We start from the raw sequence: 18455 nt of genomic DNA on the forward strand, positions 1-18455 counted from the left end.
TTCAGAGAATTAGATTACTCAAAATCTGCTGAAATGTATAAGACCACAAGACTATGTAATGGGCAACTGGTGATCTTGATTCAGTCAACCAGTGAAACATTAACCTTTGGTCACAGGAGCAACAAATGTGAAACTTGTGAATTTACTGCAGCAGGTAATTTCACTCCTGACCTGCAGGAAATCATAGGAATGGTTTCCTACCTAAGCAGCAGCCGTGCCAAACTGGCTCTCTAAGAACTGTGTGCTATGATTTCTCTAAAAGGCTGTTGCAAGAATTGTACGAGACTTCATTAAGATAGGTATTCACTTGTACTGCGGCAATTCCTGACCATCCCTGTCCCTCCAAAGCACTTGCCCAACAGCACTTTATTTAAGATGTTTTGATATTTTACAGATGTACCCAAACCTGGGAGAAAATGCTGCTATTCTAGATCCTTCCTCCCCATGCATTTTCTACCAGATGCGCTTCCTGTCCTCCTTCTGCTCTGTCATTATCCATTCCAAGCCAAAATTCCTCCTTTCTGCATCAGCTTGCTGCTAACTGGACAGTCACACCTTAATTTGGCACTCCTAAAATTAAAAAGCAAACAAACCAGCCCTAAGGTATTGCAAGAGTGTGCTCATCTGGATTCCTTCAAAATAGTGCTCTCGCAAGATCGCTTTTTCCTTTCTCTTTGTTTGCTGTTGCCCTTTCTACCCACCGAACACCACCGTTGTCACTTTTTGTTAGATTGTCAGCCTTATTGAAATTGTCAGCTTCGCCGGTCAAGGACCTTGCTCTCCTGTTTGTCTTTAAACGGCTGTGCAAGCCAGCATGGCCGTTTAACCACCACTGCTACAAATGCAGTGCTGTAAGCCCGCGTGCTTGCAAGACTGCTGTAAAAAAAAAAAAAGTCTATTGTCACTAATTTTTGCAGAGTACATTTTTATAAAGCCTTTTATTCAAAGATTCTAATGCATTTTGTGTAGAAATACAGAAATGTTCTTAAATATCTCTATTTCTAGATGAAATCATATATCATCTATGAAAATAAAGTTTCTCGTAACTCTTTTTATATGACATATAAAGACTTTCTAACAAATAATATTCAGTCTGAATTGCATTATCATTGTTTAGATAGGGCCACACAAGAACAAATTAAGAGAGATCTCAGTTGCAAAGGATCTGTTATGCAGATCAAATGTGGACCTGAGAAGCATGCACAGAACTGTTCCCTCTGGGTGACATTAGAGCATCTTTGAAAACCATTGGAAAGCTTCTGCTGACTTTAATGGGCCCAGGCTTTCCTCCTTGTATCCAGTGGAAGACATATAGAGATGCTTATACACAACTTGGACCTAGTTGTAACTTACTGTATAACCATGAACGGTTCCCAGAAGGAAGCAGTCCCAGGGAAGACATCAGCTTTCGAAGAATTAAGGGCTGTGACTCTGTTGTGGTTTGTCCTGATGTAAGTTAGCCAGAAGGGCTTGGTAGCTGCACGTAGCTTTTCAACCGTTTGTCTTGGTCTTTGCTGTAGCTCTTTTTCACTAAGGTATCTAGCTGAGCTTGGTATCAAACTAGTAAAACTAGAGTTATGCTAGTTGGGCTTCTACTTAGAAGCAGCAGTGCACCTCCGTGCACAGCAAGTCTGTATGTTTAATGTATTTCTCTCTTAGCCCCCACAAATGTTCCTATCTGACTGTGATGGGCAACTAAGTAGAACGAGCAGATATTAGGAATATGTGGGGAAACCATGGGACAGAGAATAGAAAACAGACCTTTTTGATAGGTTGTAAAATCATTTTGTAAAAGCTGTGTATGATTTAATACTATGTCTCATATATAGCCCTTCAGGGCCAGATTCTGAAAGGAGTGAGGTATTCGTCAACTGAGCTTTTCCCTCAGTGTGCCTCATTGCACCTCGCTGTTATACAGCTGTTGTATAAAAGCCATACAGGAGTTAAGAATGAGAATTTTAAATTATTTAATTTGTTTTGGTGTTTCAAATAAGATGAAAACTTGCTTTTTTCCCTATATGCTTTCACAGGATCATAGGATAGTTCAGATTGGAAAGATACATGCCTTAGAGTACTTCCCTTGAATTCTGATTAGGGTTTCCTTTCACCATGGACAATTAAATCTGACATGAAGGGATACAAAAAGATGTTTGTTAAGGATTTAGAAGGCTCAGTGCTGACCTAGATGCTGGCATTTTGGATATGTTCATATACATAGGGATTGTAAACCTATGCTAAGGACTCAAACTCACAAGAAGTTCCCCCCTCAAAAAAAAAAAAAAAAAAAGTTGTGGTGATGAACACAAACTATAGAAGGCTGCAGCCCTTCCCATTTTACTGAAGAGACTGTCTGATCTGCAGTAGGAGTTGGATATTAATTTAAATGAGTCCGCTAATTTTCCATATAAAATTAGAGTTGTATGACCTTTTTAACTGAGTAGACTCTATATAAATTTAGATTAGCATATCAATACAAATTACCCTGCTGTTTTCTTGTACCTCTATAAGACCTGCTGGATGAATACTGTTGCCCTAAATTGTGATATTTCCCCTCCAAAAATGAGTTTACCGTTTTTGCGGCAACAATTACAGGTTGCATGAGAATGGTGTGTTCTTTCCTGAAATTGTACGTAATTTATTTTTAAGAGCTTGAAACATAGTTTTGAAGTTAAACGCGTATCATTTTTGTAACTGCTCAGATCATGTTATTTTACATTTCCTGAAATACCTTTGAAGTTAAATGCAAATTAGAGGAAAATAAATTACAACTTGTGGAGTGACCAGTGTCTGATTATATGTAATATAATTAACTCCAACCTTCACATAATGTTTATCTTAATAATTATCCAATGTACTTTAGAACAGCTGAAATGATTGGTGATTCTTTCCTTGGGGGGAGCAGTTAGGTTTGTTCATAAGGTGTATTTTTTATTCACTTTCTGGGTCACCAGGACTGAACATTTTAAAAATCTGTCGTACTAATTAAAAAATTATTTCATCTTAATTATAAGCAGATACAACTGGTATTGCTCAAAATAGTCTTTTATGATCATCTTCTCTAATTCTTTTTTACCTTCAGTACTTTGCCTTGCCAAAAATGGATTTGTTTTATTATTTGAATTTGAATATTATTATATTTAGGACCATGAAATAAGGCACATTTGTCCTTTCTTTGCCTATTCTGTAGTCAACAAACATGAGATGGGATTTCAAATTAACAAAGTTTTAGTAGGAGAAACCATTTCAGTCCAAAAATAAACTTTTTTGTTCTCAGACTATAACTTGTATTATGACAGAAATTAACATTTTTGTGACCTGTAATTAACTGTGTCTCCTCATGCTATAAATAAGATTTGGCAGCTATAGCTGGAGTCAACTGTATCTTGAGGTCTAGTTATCTGTAGCTGGTTTTTTATTTATAGCTTTTTGTATTTGCTAATGACACTGCAGAGTTCAGGGATGCAGACAATAAAGAGCACAAATAAAATCTGTGGCTGGTGTCTGCCCTGTTCCATTTCATTCCTGCAGTGGCATCAGAGTTTCCTCAAATTCTTCCTGTGCCTGGAAATCTCCGGGGTTACTGTTTAAGTCTTTGATGCTGCTAGTAATTCCAGTCTGCACCATTAAAGCTGCATTTTCTAACCATCCCTTGGTAATTGTTGCAAGGACTTAGACAAGTAAGACTATCCAAAGGCATCACTAAGGTCAAACTGTGGTAGAAAGTGCTCTGATTTTATCCTGGAGATTGATGCTTGTATCACCTTTTTTTCGATTCAGCAGCCGGGGTTATAAAATGTACTTGCAATCACTGATAACATGTTAGATCAGACTACAAGTGGAGTAACACAGTATTTTATACACTGTGTGTAGTTTTACCTAATGCAACAATAAATCAGTGAAGGCAGAGGTCTTTTGTAAATTTTAATGAAAATTCAAATGCTGAAAATATAGTTACTTCTGGCTAAAGTTCTAGAAATACGAATTCGCTTCAGTTCTTTTAAAGCTGTAAAAATTGTTTTAACTACAAACTTTCTGGGAGGGCAGTAAAGAAATAACCAATAAAGGAAGAGACAGTGCATTCAATATATTATAATTACTTTGTCATTGGCTGTAAACAAACTGAGAGGAGGGGACCAGATGATAAAGTATACTTTCAGTTAGCTAAAAAAATACCCTTTACTAAGCAAAATCCAAAAAAATCTCTATACGAAATGAGACAAAAGTTGGGAGAATGGGCCCATTGTACCATTTCATGGAAATAAAATAATGATAAAATTCAAAAATATTTACCAGCCGATCAATAAACCACATTTTTATGCAAGTCCAGAAGGTTTGGTGGAGAGCTTTTTTGGCCACAGAACTACTGAAAAATATGCTTTTATTTTCTTGCACTGACTTGTTATGTTGCAAAATAGCAGTTATATACAGTAAACCTAATTCATATTTATAAAATGAGTGGCACAAGAGGGAGCTGGGGGTATAGAAATAAAGAATATTAAAGAACATACCAACATGCTCCTAAACTTCTACAGCATCTTTCTTGTAAGTTTTAAGCAATGTTTCTGTGAAATTAGCATTATTCTTTCCTAAAACCTGCCAACCTACAGAAACAGACCCAAAGTCGATACCAAGTGACCATGCTCATTAGAATACTGAAGATTTGAACAGTGTTAAGCAGAATTTACACTTGGTTTCTGTCTAGAAGTCAAGCAGAAATGCAGTTTATTCAGTTCTTCACTTCCCCAAGGTGGATTTTTGCTTGGTTGCTTTTTTACAAATTATGTCATGCATATATAGGATTTTTTTCATTTTTTTTTTTTTTTACAACATAAACTAAGAGATGGTATTCATTATTGCTTGTAGTTTGCTTGTTTTTCTGCTATGTTTCAGATGTTTTTCTCAAATTTCATCCACTTTGGAGTATATTGTCTGGTTAATGGAGAGTTGGTTGAATTTTGACTTTGATACTTTCATGAATGATTCAGAGCAGAACTAATACAATCAAAATGAATATAAAAAAAACAGTTATAACATAAAATTTGAAATGAAACATCCTTAAAAGGCTTAAAAAAATATACTCCTTTTCATTATTACTAGTGTTTCCACACAGAAATTATGTATTATGCATATTGGCTTGTTTCTTGGAACCTCTTCACAAACGTAAAATGATGGTCAGAATTGCATAGGGAAAGATTTAAAATCTGATTCTTTGATCTCATTTATATGACTCTCCATGTACAGTTTCATTGGCTTTAAGGAGTTGTTTCCAAATTATATTGGTGTCAGGTTAGAATCAAATAATCGCAGTTCAGACACCACACACACCACTCTTACCCACACAATGTCACTGGCTTTCATGAACTCAAAAGGTACAAGTGGCGAACTGCAACGTCTTCTCTGCAGGTTTGAGGAAATAGATTTTATTCTGTTGTCTCTGGTGGCTCTATACCTGCATATACAAACAATATTTTTGTCTCAAAGTAGTATATATTATAACTAGCTCAAATGTATTTCCTAATATTTTTTCTCTCACGGAAACTGCATGATATGAACCAATTTCTGATCTCTGCTTGGAGAATACCTAAGTAACTGTCAATTTACTGTCCAGTTGTCATGCCCTACCATGTAAACTCTTATTAAAATAATAATAACAGCAAGAGCAGTGGCCAAGAGATTTATATGTAGGCAGTGAATAGGAGTCCTGAGAAAGCCTGTAGTAGTTTTGAAAAATGTTCGATCTAGAGTGACAAAAGTGAAAACTGTTTAGAAGCTACCATCCAAGGGAGGAATGCTGTATATCCTTTAGAAACTCTGTTGGCTTTCATAGACTGCTTGGAAAAAGTTAGCATCAGTTTTGGAAAAGTATATTCCCTCATGTGTTGTGATATATATGTGCAAAGCAAACTTACTGTCGAGCAGAACAAGTTTTCCTATGGTTCCGCATCTGTTTCTGCTCAGTCAAGGTGCATCTGGGAATATGTTTCCCCTTGCAGCAGCAGGTGGCGTTGAATAGCTCACGTTATTCTCACACTCATAATCATTTTGTCTTACATGTAGTAAAAACTTCACTCCCAAAAGAGATAATCCACAAGAGAAATTCAACAAGTTTTTATAGATGTAGCAGACTTCCTACATGACAAAAGTAGGGGTCACATTCTTCCAACTTTAATCACACTGAGAAATAAGACTGTAAATAATGTATTTAAGGAACAGCAAAAACAGGTGTGATAGAGTAATATCTTAACTACATTTTATTTTTCCATTCACAAAAATCTCTTGAAGCACCACAGAGTTCATGTTGTGATAAGGTCATGGTATCATGTACCAGCACTCATGCCCTCTGCAGCAAATTCACAAACCTGAGTTAGTTTTTTGGCATTCTTTGCACACCCTACCTCCATAGAGCAAAGGAACTGATTCTCCTCCCAAATACAGTGTGTCTTCACTGAATATAGAGCAGTGTTGCAGATTTACCCTGTGGTAAGTGAGAACAGAATGAGAATTAGCATCTTCTGAACCTATTTCTAAAAATTAAGGGGTGTCGCAGAAGCAGTTCAAAACAGACCTCCAAATGACTTCTTAAGTTTATTTTTAAAATATGACACACACGTAAAACAAAAAATAATTTATTTTTACCTGCACACAGGTAAAATTTAAGAACAGAAATCTTTTATTTCTGTATGACTATACATCAGTCTATAGTTAGTCTTAGCACTGATTATGAGTATTTAAGAAATCCATCCATCTTTCTTTCATCAACGGTCAGAGTTTTCCATTTGCATATCTAATAATTTATGGCATGTCCTGACCCCAAGCAGTAATTGAACCAATAGATCTTCAGCCTAGATTTACTCCAGTCTGGCTGCCACAGTAATGTAACTCTGCAGGAGTTTTGGATTACTCCAAATGCCATCTCCTCTTCTGAGAGGTTGACAGTCACAGGCAAAATTTAACCTCCCAAATGTCAAGGCGAAAGCTCCATTGCCTAATTTAGACGATCTAACTCTCCTTTTCGAATACTTCAGATAAAAACAGGAGGGCACCATGATTACTCCCAACTTTACCCCTGGAAGACTGTCTTTAATGTAAGACTGTAATGATAAATTAATTCTCCCAAAAAAAACCATATAAGAGGCTAAATCTTAGAGTGAAAGGGGAAAATATATATACCAGAGCTCATAACTAGCAATGTAAAAATTAAAAAGAAAAAAAAAGAGAGAAACTGTTATATTAGAAAGGAATCTCGTGATTAGAGACAGACTGGTGAGAATTGAGCTGAGAGGAGATTTGGAGGGGGGAGATGGGGTGCTCTTCTGACTCGAGCAAGCCATGGCACAGGGCAAAAACACCCAGCCAAGCGCCTGTGTTTCTTCTTCTCAAAACTGTGGCTTAGAGGCCAATTTCAAGGCAGCATTATATGCTTCAGTAAAGTGTTCTCAAAAGCTTTGAACAAGAAAAAAAAACAGCGAACACACAGCTCTGCACTGTTGCAGTCTCTTTGCTGAATACTAACTATAGAGAAAATGCAGCCATGGAAGTTGTGGGTGTGCAGCAGGTATTGCTTGGGAGACTCCCGCTGCGCTTCAGCCGCTGCTGACTGCAGGTGAAGGAGCAGCGGTGCAGACTGGTCACACTGCTGCTGCTTCCAAGTCAAATTCCAGATATGAAAAGGCATTGGGTTTGAAATTTTATAACAACTCTCATCAGTCGGTTACTTTGTTTTCCTGGAAAGGAGCTCAATTGAATAAGCTCTGGCAGACACACAGAGCTATGCTGTTGCCACTGACACAAGTCCCAAAACAACACATACAGGCTGTGAGAAAATGCTTCTGTCTCACCACTGCGGAGGAAAAAAAAGAGCAGCGAAGGTACAAACAAGGAAAATCCTTTCTTATGCCCAATTAATGGCATAAACAGTATTTCTCTATTGATGATTAAGTGCTGCCATTGTTCCTAAGTTCAATGATGATAGACATCTTGGAAAACAGTTAGATAGACAGAAAGATAGATATCCTCAGCTACTTCAACCATCCATAATATCCCATGTGCTGCCATCACTGCTTTAGCCTGACCAATTGCCTCAGTAACATGTTCCATCTTGTTCAATCAATATTAGCACTTCAGTAACTCTTTGCAGAGTTACAGCTATCTGCTAGCACAGGAAGAACCTCACCTTGCCTTATTGTACAGAAAGACAGTCATATGGAAGAAGAAACACCATTATCTATTTAAATACTTTCATTTAATTGCTTTCATCGAGTTGTTTTTCGCTCTGACGCCTTTTTTGTATCTGTTATGCAAATACTTTAGAGCAAAAAGAGAAAATTGAAGTATCGGAAAATGAATGAACATTGAAGAGTTTAACAGGGTTTGGTGCCCAGCCTCCGGTCCCAGCAATTACTGTGTGCCTCAGTTCTGTAGCTTTAAAATGGGATTAACGATACCATTAAATTGGTTGTTGTAAGACTAAGGATATTCATGTGATTAGCAGACCTATATAAAAACAAGATCCAGAGGCAGAATTGCTGCTGTTTCCTCCCGAGCTTAGGAGCTGACTGAGATACTGAAGGATGATATGATACAGTACTGCAGGATCAAAAGGAGCGGAAGGCAGGTCCATGTGCAGTATGGGAATAACAGCACTGGAAGAAAAATGTCCCTGGCTTTACCACCCAAAATCTCTCATTAACTGGCAAAGGGAGGACAGAGTAGAACAAAACATTCCTCATCCCACCCAGCTGCTGCTGAAAGAGTGGGTGTTCCTGGTGAGTGTCCGGGAAAACAGCAAATTCCAGTGAGAGACAGAAATTGTGGTATCTCCCTTGGCACCCTGAGGATATACAGAATGGTGGGGAAGTTTCCTGTGTTATCTGTGTGATCGCTGAAAGTTCTCCTTACCGTAATGCACGGAGCAATAGGGGATAAATCCCGTTTTGTTAAAGTGAAATGCAGCTCAGCTGAAATGATCTGCAACAATGTAAGGAGAACGAAAACATCCCTTCCCTATAAACTGTTGATCTCTCATTTTCTGGCTCCTCTGTCAACATTGGCCAGTGACCATTTCTGTCCTTTTCTCCTTTTTTTTTTTTTTTCTTTTCCTTTCCTCACAGGTTCCTTCCATGCTTCTTTTCCAGATCGGAGATGAAAGTTACAGGTGGAGAGTCAACCGCCTAATTGTCATAAGGTTAAACATTGGTTCACTTGCTTAAGATGCAATAAGTCCTGGAGGGCTCTCTGCTTACACAAGAGGATTGCAGCATAGAGGCATGCTCCAGAAAGGTATTTGTAGAAAACGGAAAAAAATCTGCGGGTCAGTGTCATCTCTGTTACTTTAAGAATTACTGAGAGTGTAAAGTGGTGTGGGTTATTGGGGTTTTTTTCACTTTAATGAAGCAGTGGCTTATGGGAAAGATTAAGGGCTATAAAATCTGCATCCTAATAGAGTCAGAAGCTCAATATCAAATGTCAGAAGCTCTGAAGGTAGACGCTTTTCAACTGATATTTTAAGTTGTTGCTGAGCAAACTTTTCATTTAAATCAATAAAATGAGTTTGATCCTTCAGGCTTAAAATTTCCAGACTAGGACAGCAGTCACATGACGGGGTCAAAATCCCATCATGTTCCTCAGGACGAATGCCTCTTACTGAGATGGGGCAATAAAGGCAAGGGGCCTGAGAGCTTGCTTGCTCATGAACAACTCTGAATTTTGCTCTATACAGGGAGAATATTGCAGAATCTGCACCCCAGCTCAGGTTTTATCACGGTGAGGACAGCACAGCACAACAGATGAGGCTATTGCAAGAGGCGGTACAAGAAAACCTGCCTTTAGAAGGAGGATGAAATGTAAGGAAGCAGATGTAAGTAAGAGGTTCGTTTTAGGTTGAAAGTTAGTTTTCCTTTTTTCATCCTGTTTTTTTCACGTTACAGTCACTAAAGGAAAACCGGGTGTATTTGGTGGGCAGTTATTCTCCGAAGTTGACTGACTGAGGAACCCATTTATGAAAAAGGAAACAACAGAAGTACAGCATCATGACAGCAGCGGAAACCAACTCACTGGAGATGGCAGATGGACAGAACGCTAGCAGTTATGGTTAATATTTAGTCATTCTCAATAATAACTGTCCCAGCATGGGGAGGAGCTGGAGAATACCCATGAGTGCTCTCATGAACTGTGGTTAGCTCAACAGAGGCCTCTGCTGAGCAAATAGTAACTGCCTGAGACAAGCTCAAAAACAGGCCAAGCATCTCACCTTTATATACGCTTATAAGGACCATATAGTACTCCTCTTATAGGCAATGTTGTGAGGAAAGAAAATTCCGAAGGGACAGATAAGTGTGAATAGATCTGTCTTATTTCTAAGGAAAAAAAAAAACCAAGAGCTGTGCCTTATGAAATAAGAATGTTCACACGTGGTTTGCGATTAGAGAGCATTTTATATATTTTGCTGTAATTTTGTTTATTAAAGGTTCAAAAGTCATTTAAGCAATTGTACCAGAGAGACTGTGATTTGCCATAAGATTTAAAGTATACCTTTGGATCATTTCAAACTGTTTTCCGTCTTTGTTTAACTGAATTTGCAACACTGAAACTGAATCAAACCGTTGATTTATGAGAAGTGCTTTATTCTTCACTCTAGATCTGTGCGGATCTAAGCTATAAACCAGGAAAGCAGTAGAAAGTTGCATTTGTGAATATTTTAGAGAAGACTGCTGTTCTGTGGAGCTTTATGCTGTTTTCTCTGGTGCTATTGAGTGCTTCGTAGAAGCTCATTTGGGAAATGTATTCTTTGATTTTGGTAATCAATTGATCAACATTTGAAGCTTTGCTCAGACAGACACACAGTTATCGTGAAGAGCAATACTTTCAAATATCCATTTGATTGTGTTTGTGATGCTTGCTTTATTCAACTCTGCTCCAGGCAAATTAAAATGTACTGCTATATAATAAGTATGGGAAGGTTAGCATTCACACTTTAGGGATAAAACATTTTGACAGTTCTATTCTACATTTGCATTTAAAAATTGTAACGCTTTTAATTAGACCCTATGTTTATCATAGATCTCTTGTAGGCATTACTACTGTGAGATTGTTACCTTTCAGGATTTGTTCTGGACCGCTTGTCTGTGGGGAAGCACAAAAGCCTGCTGGTTCCACATACATTTTGTTTTCTGGTCCATACAATGTCTCATTTTCTTTAATTTCTCATGGGGCTTCACCTGTACCGCTACCACTGAGTCATTTGCGTTTGTTTCTGAGATTTTTTAATGTGCAGAGTTAGGGAAGTAGATATGCATAGTTCTCTCTTACATGCTTGGTATATTTTTCCACTGGTCTCCAAATTCTTTATTTTTGGTGCACAGTAGAATCCCTAAGGGGGATTCAGTAGGGATCCCCAAGAGGTGCACAGTAGAATCCCCAAGAGGCAGACATTGTCTGGAAAGAGATGAGATACTGCCATGATATCCATTATCTTTCTAGCTGGACAGGTGATGCTTAAACACAGCATATGGTCAACATTCTGAGCTCATGAAAACCATCACTGACACAGGCTGATGTCTGAAGGACTGGTCACTAAAACCGTCCATATTATTTGCTCCCCTTTTATTCTATCCTTCATCGTTCTGTATTAGTAACGTTCAGGAGGGATTCAAGTAACCTGATATAACATCTGCAACATTGCTATCAGCAAGAAAACATTCATTGAGATAATAAGGCAAATGTACACCGTCTCAAGAGACTTGTGTGTAAATTAGACCAAGCGATAAAAACCCCTAAAAACTAACAAACAAACTAGCTAGATACTTCAGACTTTTCAGAAGAGCAGAGAGAAACAAGAAAACATTGTAGGTTTTACGAGGAAAATGTATTTGAGCTGAAATAAGGTCTTCTCCCTGATAGTTTAGCCAGTCCCTAGAGACTTTGTGTAATTATTATTAGATTTACCTTGGGATGGAGATGGACTTAGGTGGTACCAGAAATCTTGTGCAGTGAATTCTTTGGGAACTCCTTCCTGCATTAGGCCCCGTTACTCTGGCTCCAAAGCCCAGGAAACTCAAACACCCTTATAGACTGCTGTGAGCTGCTCTTTTCCATGCCTGCCTTCACTTTTGAGAGCTGTTTCTTCTGACTCAGCAATAAATAGCAGAGAAGAGAAGTACTCTGGGAATTCAGATATATGATATGTACAAAGTCATGCTTTCTGATTGTGAAGGGGACCGCAAGTAAATCCTCTCTGTGCACCCAGATTGGATCTTGCATTGAAAAACATCAAAATCTGAATTATACAGAAGCTATGCAGCACTATGGGTAAGTACATTGGCCTTTCATGTCTTATTATGTTGTTAATTAGTTAATGTTTGTAAAGCACTTTGAAGATGAAAAGCCCTATATAAGTTCTAAGTGTTATTATCTCTAGAGACCTGGGTTCAATTCAAAGGTGCTTAATTACATATGCCATAAATTAGACTTAATGAGTTGTGGAATCATACGCTTTATGTGATGCATGCAGGTTTCTCAGCTAGATCTAGGCCTTATGGTCTGCTGCAGTACTTTAAATATGCAGAGCTGTTAAGAAAAATTACACAAAAATAGAGCAGATAATTTCTAAAAATAATTTCAGTGCTATTTAGGACTTGATAAAGCAAATTACCAGGATCTTTGCTCTGCTGTATCTAGGGATTTTCTATTAACCAACTTCAAAATGCTGAAGGTAACGTTGTTTTTAAGTTGTGGTATAGACGTAATTCTAATTCTTACTTCTGTTTCATATTTTGGCCTAGCAGAAGGGAGCTGAGAGCTATTAGTATGACTGCTCTCCTTCCAGTAATGCCCTGAAATGTCCCGTCAGGGCTGGGGACCTCTTGGTGTTGGGTTATGTTCACAAGCATAAGAAAAGAAGTTCCCATCTCTAGAGATACTATCTATAATTTACAACAAGCCACTACAAGCGGGTAACGTGCAAAAAGGGGAAGTAACAGTTATAGGAAAATGTGGTTTTGTTGGCTTTGCAGAGCTGAGAGTTTCCATGTTATGTAACTTGTATATTTTGTGGCCAGAAAGCTACAGAATTTGCCCCGCTCAAGCCCAGGCAGCAGGGCGGCTGTCCGGCCATGAGTGCAGACAGCTTCTCCTGGTTGTTCCTCAACCAGCAGAGTTCAGAGACACAGAGAACCAGCAAGATCGTTCACCTGTCCAAAAGTAGCTCCCATGTGTTCCTGTAGCAGAATATCTCCGTTTTACCTTGGGCCTTTCACAGGCGTATAGAGAGAGGTAGGATTTATCCTGCGTATAAATATGTTAGAAGTGATTGTGTTCATTAGTACAACCTAAGTAGATTGGAAAAACTAATTAATAGCAATTTACTATAAGTGTCTCTAACGGACTTACTTGAAAGTATTTATCCTGAAGTGAAAGTAATTTGATTTTGTTAATGTTTATTGTAAGCATATGCAGACTATCTTCCAGGGGAAAATGTATTTTTGAGTACTCCAGACAATTGAAACTAGCGAGCCACTGTCTGGAGAAAGCATCTGTAACCGCAGCCAAAAGAGGAACGAGGTTTCCGACATGCTTTCAAGACATGTGTTTGAAGCATGGGTTCCCATCACTTTCAGAGTGACTTGCAGGCCATTTTCTTTATATAGATTTAGACAAGTCAATGTGGTCCTAGAAGCCTCTTGATAAATGCCTTTGTGATTTCTCCCTCGTCCATTTTCTCCTGTGTTATTTTATTGCGTATTTCAAATAGGAGTATGTTCTCAAGAGACTTTAAATGGGACGAAGCATAATTTCGGACTGTTTTTATCACTCGCATTTCTGTATTCCTGAGAAATTAATCTAGTCTTACACCTTAATTACCGGGGTGCATCTCCTTCAAAAACAAGATACAGTTTTGCAGAATATTCTTCATATACTCTAATAAATAGGAACTTCACATGAATGCTGATTTAAGCTCCAGGCTGTGGTTAAACGTTTTAATAGTGTAGCAAACTTATCAACAAACCTTTTCTTCCCCACCCTACCCCCTTCCCTTTTTACAATGAACAGATTTTTATCCGACTGGCTTGTGACTTGGGGATTTTTACAAGCAAGTTTGGGAACTTGTCAAATATTTTGAAATTTGAGTCTGAAAACAAAAAAAAAACTTTAAAAAATGGTATTTTATACAGTGTGTATAAACTGGGTAAAATTTTGACTTGCTGAAGTACATACAGGATTCTATTCTCTGACCTAACTATCACTACTTAACTAGAAGTTACCAGTCTGATTCCTTTTTTTAATACTCCAAGACACCATATATACTAGCATAACTCCATTGAGGTACCAAATCAATGGAGTTATAAGACTCTCTTCATTTCCGAACTACTGTAGCCTTTTGTCAAAAGGTGATAAGAATATTCATATTGTTATTATTTTATCTGGGCATTTTAAGTCTGTCTTTTTTCTTCGTCTGTCTCCAAGATGTTAGTGACTGACATACTCTAGCAGTGATATCACTATTGCGTAAACATCAGTGAAGAAGCTATCCAAGCAAATGAGAAAGTTGTAAGCTCTAGCGGCTGCACTGAACTGCCTGTTACAGAGACTTCAGGCAGGAGGAACAACTGTACAACATTGTGAAACCACTTTTTTCCAGCCAGGCCTCCAGCTCTGACCCAGTGTGCTAATGGCTGATAAGGGTGCTCTTTGAGAAAGCAATTCATGGGTTACAAGAAGCATTAAAAGGGCATGGAGAAACATCTTGGTGAGTTAATACCCAGTAAAGAACTCTGGTCACTTGGTGGTTGTGTTTGGTGACCCAGTTAGGAGTTTTACAAAAACAGTCAGTACCCTTTTGACTTGTGACTTCCCAAGTCATTTTCCTGTTTTAAGTCCCTAATTTAACAAAGCACTGATCTCTCTCACTGAAAGTCTTTGACGGTGGAAGCACTGCTCGTGAGGTCTGGAAGACTTCTGGATCATTACTGCCTCCAGCTTCCTCTCCCTATCTGTGAGCAAGGGGTTATCACAGGTCAGCTGCAGAACGGAAAGTGTGGCAGTAAATTGTGAGGTAAGCCCAGATTTCATATTGATGTGTCTGATTTTTATACCAGAGTAGATGAAGAGCATCCATCCCTTCTGACAGAATATGGTGCAGATATATGGGAATCATCATAAACTCATTGATACCTGTTGTTTATTTCAGTGGACCTGTGGGTTTTGTTTCAGCAGACCTGAAAAGTTTACTGGTGATCGGCTGCATGATTCTTGAATTTCTTCCTCTCTACAGTCAAAGTGTGGTGCAGAAAGGAACAAAATCACACACAAAATGCAAAAAAAAATTATTGGTTGGTTGGTTGATTGAAATGTTGGTCTTAGCAGAGGAAGGGTGAGAAGCACAAAGGGACTTCAAAATTACTAGTATCACTGGTGTGATACGGCTTAAATTTTAAACACATGTAAAGCTTTTTAGAATCATACTAATTAATTTCTATTGTTCAATATTACTGTAATACCTATTACAATGCTGAGAGGAACAGCTTAATGCGAAAGCATTAAGAATTAGGTTCATAGATATTCAATTCCAGAAGTACTGTTATGACACCGAATATTTTAGTCTCTTGCACAGACCTGTTTTCACCTACATATTCCTTCAGCAAGAAGCTCTGTACTCTGTGGTTGAACAAGAGCATGCCTCAGTTTATCTCTCAGTTCAGTAAAGCATTTTTATTCTGAATGTAACTTCAGCTTAAATTTAGGCATGTCTGTAAGTCCATTGAATTTGATGGCTGAGGTTAATAAGCCTGGAGTTAACAGGCTGAAGAGTTGTTCTGAACCAGGGTTTGCTTTGACAGTATGTAATAAAGTGCATGTGCACACCAACACTTCTATTCTTTTAAAGTTTCCTCAGGAAATAGGCAACGAAATTATTTCTTAAGTATTTATAAGGAAATCTGCTTTATTGTATCTATGTGTTTACAGTTAAGCCTAAAGTTAGTTCTGCACTAGGTGTTGATTGAAATCTTGACTTAAGTAAGAGCACAGTCCATGACTATGTGCATCTGGTGAGAGAGATTTATTAATTGAGGTGGTCAAGTCACATTGTTGCCTGACAAAGAATATCAGAAAGCTTTTAGGTTTAAAATGAACAACTCCATAAAACTGGAGTTTGTCATGGAAACATCATCACACCAACTAATTGGCGTTATTCGTTCACCCATTAGAGTAATTATTTGTAATTGTTATTATTGTAGCATAAGTCCAGCACTTAAACAGTGCATATTACTGGGAAAAGCTGGATTATTCATCAGGAGAAACTGAGAAATTGCGTTAAAAATGCCAAATCAGGCAGGCAGACGGAATTATGTCATGTGGCATTCATTCTTAAAAGAATTTATATTTTTTTCTCTCACTTCCTCATACATGCAAATAAGGAAGCAAACGAACACTATCTCCCAGTTTCACAAGAAGAGAGTAAGAAGTCAGAAACACCATAACCACTGAAAGACAGCTTGAATATAGAAACACTTTGGTGGACCCAATCTTCAAGAGTCCATTCAGTTTCCCTAACATCGAGAGGTGCTTCTGACCTACCAAGACACGCTCCTGTGAGCAGCGAGCTCTGACCCAGTGTCGCTGGTTTAGGTAGAAATAGCCATCTATGAGCAAAGATCAAATCCACAGAGAATTTCAACCATTGTATGTACTACTCTTCTGGTAGGAAAAAAAAAAGGGTATATACGAAAAATCTATCACCATTGTTTTTCCAGATACCCCAAATCCTGCAGGGTTGTTTTGGATTAAGAGGGAGGAAAAGGATGGGACTTTTGTCTAAATGCCAAGTAGATTGTTTTATCTCCTTCCATTAAAATAGTCATAATTAATGAGGAATCTGATTCTAAAATTGTTCTTAAAAATAAATCACATCCAATGTATATTTTTGTTTATTATTTCCCTTGCATTGATAACGTGATTCATGCTAGTGTGATTTAAGAGTCAGAATCCAAAAATATTCAACACCGGCAATTGTTTCATCTAGATTCCTGAGAAAAAACTGAGGTCCTATGAAACTTTGCTAACCCAAGATTATGAAAACATGCTCTCTTGTTTTTGCATTAATTTGCTTACAGTTGTCTTTGTAATATCCTTAAAAAAAATTGATGTTACGCCCATCTGCATGCACTTAAGCTTGGTCTGCTAAAATGTAATGCTTGAGCTCATGATGAAAGCTACAACAATTGTTTGTCCTCACAATACAAAAGGAAATAAAATGAAGGGCTCAGAATGGACTAACTGTTGCAAATCAAGACTTAAAAATCTCTGTTAAACTACTTTTTGTTCAGTATCTTTCATTACAAGAAGAGGCACTTACCACAGATAAAGATATCTGGGAGCAAAACCATAATATTGAATGCCCGTATTATGATGATGATGAAGCAGCATTATTGTCTTTCCAGTGCCACTAAAGTGAAAGTTTCCATTTACATCAATTTTTTAAAATTGGGGGGGGGGGGTTAGGTCTTGTTTGACAAAGATCTCAAACAGATAAGTTAAGCCTATTAGCCTGAATGTGACAGTTAATATGCTGATGTTAAGAACATGCTTAAAGTCAAGAGCTCTTGGCTAGGCGTTTTGACTCATTAAAGGGGAAATAAACATCAAAGTGAAGAAGATAAAATTGTAATACAAAATGTATTAATATAATAAAGCATACTGAAGATATTGCCTCTTTCTGTTATTTGTTAGTAAAGGGGATGGTATGCATTTCTGTAATGGATAAAAAGGTTATCTGTAAGAAAATATTCTGTTCCCTGTCTTACACTGAAAGCATTTTATATAAAACAGACAGAAAGTTGCTCATTCGTTGTTTTAATACCTAGGATCAGTGTCCACTGAATGGCAATTCATGTAGTCCTATGGTCTGATATCGTATGTCCAAGCAACTTGTGGGAAATAATGGAAAGAGCTTTTTAAAGGCTGCAGAGAGGTGACAGCCTGGAAAAAGCTAATTAAAGTATGTTTAAAAAATTGTGTTTCTTAAGATTTTTCATTAAAAAACAAGCTCGATGTAAAATAAAATAGATAAAGAGCACGCTGATGTCATTGCAACAGCAGTAGTCCAAGTGCAGATTGTATATGCTTGATTAAAGTGATTCAGGTTTCTTGATTTGTTTTGGCAAATGAAAACCTTGTCTTACTATAAGTCATTTTTACCATCTGGATTTGCATATACGTATGATATCTGTTATATTAATTATATCTATTTTCACAGGTATAGACAGACATACCCCAGAGTTGTGGCACCCATTAATAGATCAAGCAAGCCTGTGCAGCTGTGTTTTGATCAGTGGAAAGGTTTCCTGGCATCCGAGAACTGAAATCACCTTTTGGGTATGACAAGTGCATCTAAGTATCTAGCAAGTGAAAATCAAGGGTTTCTGTAAGGGAGGAGTAAGAACACCTACCACAAAAAATTA

The 18455-nt window shown here is 37.7% G+C and overlaps 1 long non-coding RNA gene across 1 annotated transcript in view; it reads left to right on the forward strand.

Moving 5' to 3' along the window:
* Positions 1 to 11056, forward strand: part of LOC142087012 (uncharacterized) — a 286979-nt gene extending 275923 nt beyond the window's left edge. The window contains exons 9-11 of the long non-coding RNA XR_012675292.1: positions 9111 to 9279; positions 9719 to 9842; positions 9927 to 11056. This is a non-coding gene — a long non-coding RNA (uncharacterized LOC142087012). The remainder of the gene's footprint in view (positions 1 to 9110; positions 9280 to 9718; positions 9843 to 9926) is intronic.
* The last annotated feature ends 7399 nt before the right edge of the window (positions 11057 to 18455 follow it).

The sequence above is a fragment of the Calonectris borealis genome, chromosome 12 (assembly GCF_964195595.1).
Source record: "Calonectris borealis chromosome 12, bCalBor7.hap1.2, whole genome shotgun sequence".
Classification (NCBI taxonomy): domain Eukaryota; kingdom Metazoa; phylum Chordata; class Aves; order Procellariiformes; family Procellariidae; genus Calonectris; species Calonectris borealis.